Source organism: Cherax quadricarinatus, unplaced genomic scaffold, assembly GCF_038502225.1.
Source record: "Cherax quadricarinatus isolate ZL_2023a unplaced genomic scaffold, ASM3850222v1 Contig4917, whole genome shotgun sequence".
Taxonomy (NCBI): domain Eukaryota; kingdom Metazoa; phylum Arthropoda; class Malacostraca; order Decapoda; family Parastacidae; genus Cherax; species Cherax quadricarinatus.
The window spans coordinates 22061-26181 of NW_027199943.1; the positions used below are offsets into that span (position 1 = coordinate 22061).

Genomic DNA, 4121 nt, shown 5'->3' on the forward strand with positions numbered 1-4121 from the left:
CTAGTAGCTTATATTTTAATTAATTCAGCACTAAACTCACTTATTAACCGATTTTTACTTGAAAACCAAGAAATTGAAATTATCTGAACTATTTTACCTACTATCATCTTAATTTTCATCGCTATACCCTCCCTGCAGCTACTCTATTTATTGGATGAAACTAACAACTCAAGAATTACAATTAAAACCGTCGGGCATCAATGATATTGATCCTATGAATATTCGGACTTTCTAAATATCGAATTTGATTCCTACATAACACCCCATGATATTGACTCAAATTTACGACTTTTTGATGTTGACAACCGAGTACCTATTCCTTTTAATACTCAAATTCGTCTTGTTATTTCAGTAGCAGACGTAATCCATTCCTGGACTATTCCTTCTTTAGGAGTAAAAGCGGACGCCATCCCAGGACGACTCAATCAAATTAGGTTTCTAGTAAATCGACTGGGCCTATTCTTCGGTCAATGTTCAGAAATTTGTGGAGCTATGCCTATTCCTTTTAATACTCAAATTCGTCTTATTATTTCAGCAGCAGACGTAATCCATTCCTGAACTATTCCTTCAGTAAAAGCCGATGCCATCCCAGGACGACTCAATCAAATTAGGTTTCTAGTAAATCGACCAGGCCTATTCTACGGCCAATGTTCAGAAATTTGTGGGGATAACCATAGATTTATACCAATTTTAATTGAAAGAATCTCGGTAGACTCTTTCTTGAATTGAATTTCTAGAAATTCATAATTAATCTTCTCTCCAGATAATTTATAAAAGTTTAGGTCTTTTAAACCTAAAAAAGTAGTTCTCCTACTTCTAGAGACTAAAATTAGTTAAAAAATAACATTAGTTTGTCAGATTAAAGTTATCATATTTATGATATTTTTGAATGCCTCAAATAGGGCCCTTACTTTGATTTAATCTTTTTTTAATATTTACTCTAGGGTATATTTTATTTTTTATCATTAACTTCTTCTACAAACTTCCAATTAAAATAGAAACTTTCACTCATAAATCAACAATTCTAGAAAAATCCTGAAAATGATAACAAGATTATTTTCCATTTTTGAACCATCCTCAAGTATTCTCTCACTCAATCTAAACTGAATATCAACATTCTTAGGATTTCTATTTGTTCCAATTCTTTTCCGAACTTCACCATCTCGATGACTTTATTTGTGATTTAAAATTGTATCTACCCTTCATAATGAATTTAAGACAATTTCAGGACCCTCCAATCCAGGTTTATCATTTTTATTTGTTTTATTATTTAGCTTCATTCTTTTTAATAACTCTTTAGGCCTTCTTCCTTATATCTTTACCAGATCCAGACATCTAGCAATAACTCTAACCTTGGCCCTACCTTTATGTTTAGCTTTTATTTTGTTTGGATGATTAAACCACACTCAGCACATGTTTGCCCACTTAGTACCCCAAGGGACCCCAAATGTACTTATACCTTTTATAGTTCTCATTGAAACAATTAGAAACATTATTCGGCCAGGAACATTGGCAATCCGGCTTGCAGCAAATATAATTGCAGGTCATCTCCTTCTAACTTTACTCGGAGGAATAGGACCTGCCTTATCATCCAGATTATTAGTCTTTCTCATTCTAGCCCAAATTCTTCTTCTTATATTAGAGTCTGCCATTGCAATTATTCAATCTTATGTATTTGCAGTTCTCAGAACTCTTTATGCCAGTGAAGTAAATTAATGTCATCACACAGACACCATGCCTTTCATTTAGTTGATATAAGACCTTGGCCCTTGACAGGATCAATCAGAGCCATACTTTTAACATCAGGTCTTATTAAATGATTTCATCAATTTAATCCAGATCTTCTCTTTTTTAGATTTATTCCTATTATTTTAACTATAATTCAATGATGACGAGATGTAACTCGAGAGGGAACATATCAAGGACTCCATACTCAAACCGTCATAAAAGGCCTACGGTGAGGAATAATTTTATTTATTGTTTCTGAAGTATTATTTTTCTTCTCATTTTTTTGGGCTTTCTTTCATAGAAGACTTGCACCCACAATTGAAATTGGAATGTTTTGACCACCTGAAGGTATCCAACCTTTCAATCCTTTCCAAGTTCCCCTACTTAATACAACTATTTTACTTTCATCAGGAGCGACAGTAACTTGGGCACATCACGCAATCCTTATCTCCCATCACTATGAAGCTATACAAAGTCTAGGTTTAACTATTCTTCTTGGAGTTTACTTCACTTCCCTTCAAGCATATGAATATTTGGAAGCATCTTTCTCTATCACAGACTCAATTTACGGAACAACCTTCTTTGTAGCTACTGGATTTCATGGGCTTCACGTAATCATCGGGACTTCGTTTTTAACAGTTTGTTTTTATCGCCTCTTCAAGTGTCACTTTTCTAATAACCACCACTTTGGGTTTGAGGCTGCAGCTTGATACTGACATTTCGTTGATGTAGTTTGATTATTCCTTTATGTTTTTATTTACTGATGAGGAAGGTAATTTTTTAGTATTAATGGTACATCTAGCTTCTAACTAGAAAGTCTAATTGTTTAGAAAAATTAACTCTAATTATCAACTTAATTATCCTCTAACTCTCTCGATTACAATTTTAATTATGATTTTATCCACAATTTTATCAAAAAAAACCATTATAGATCGAGAAAAAATATCCCCATTTGAATGTGGGTTTGACCCTAAGACTTCGGCCCGACTACCTTTTTCTCTTCGGTTTTTCCTCATTGCTGTAATTTTCCTAATTTTTGATGTAGAAATCACATTAATTCTCCCTCTAGCCCATATCTCCCCCTTCACAGATATTTTCTCTTGGAGATTTACAGGATTATTTTTTCTCCTAATCCTTCTCTTAGGCCTCTATTATGAATGATATAAAGGTGCCTTAGAATGATCTAACTGGAAATGTAGTCAATAATGACATATGATTTGCATTCATAAAGTGTTTATAAACCTTTTTCAAATTAGAAAGCGAGAGATTGCGTTTAGTTTCGACCTAAATTTTGGTTAACAAACCTCTAATTTATTTTGACAGAAGCCAAAACCAGAGGCATATTACTGTTAATAATAAAATTGAATTTTCTTTCCTGTCAAAGAGAACTAGGCCAGCGAAAAAGCTTCTAACTTATTTCCCGAGCGGTTAAATTCCGTTCACTTCTCTTTTTTATAGTGTATAAAACATTACATTTTCAATGTAAAGCTGAAGATTTTTTCTTCTAAAAATATCACCTATAGGTTAATAACCACCTTCGCAGCTTCAATGCAAAATTCTAATTTAAAATATATAAGTAAATTAAATAAAAATAAAAACCATAACAACAATTCAAATAAAAAATCCTTTTATATAAATTATAATCATATTCTCCTGTCTTAATTGTAAGTAAACAGAACCTTTTATTATCCCATCAAATCCTCCCTCACCTCCAAAATATTCTGACCAACCTTTATCTCCAATCTTGAAAAAAGACTCACCACTCCTTAATCTTCAGTGAGATACCCTAAAAGTCGACAAAATTGGTATAAACCACATAGATCCTATAAACACAGCATAAGAATAAAACCCAACAGACTTTAACCTAGTTCTTGACCTAACCATGTTAATTACATAACCTAAAAGAGCCCCTAATCCTCTCACTAATAAAGCTAAAATTTTAAAGGGGGACCTCAAACAAATCATATAAGGTTCTGGGAATACTACTCAAGCTAAAACACCCTCCTACTATTAGTTCTGCAGCTTGTGGAACTCTTTGAAACATGGTGTCATACACAATGGTGTTTTATCTTTCTCCGTCATTCTATCTCTTTCAATCTGTCTCTCTCTTTCTATCTGTCTGTCTATCTCTGTCTCACAGGTACACATAAATACAAGTATACATAGTATAAATTACCTAGGACAACCCAAGAACTCCAGACAAAGTGCTGTACTCCGCTTGAAGATGTGAGTAAAAGTGATGACCAGTCTTGTGGCTCTCTGAGACAGAGAGCTAGACAGGTAGACAGATAGACAGGGAGCTTGACAGACAGACAAATAGACAGACAGAAATGTTAGTGTACCAGCAGAAACAAAGGGAGGGCGATGAGATGTTCATCTAATCTTTTATTATC

At 33.6% G+C, this 4121-nt stretch overlaps 1 pseudogene; it reads left to right on the plus strand.

Annotated features, from left to right (window-relative positions):
* Positions 1 to 1041: 1041 nt before the first annotated feature.
* On the plus strand, positions 1042 to 1759 carry LOC138852200 (ATP synthase subunit a-like; annotated as a pseudogene).
* The last annotated feature ends 2362 nt before the right edge of the window (positions 1760 to 4121 follow it).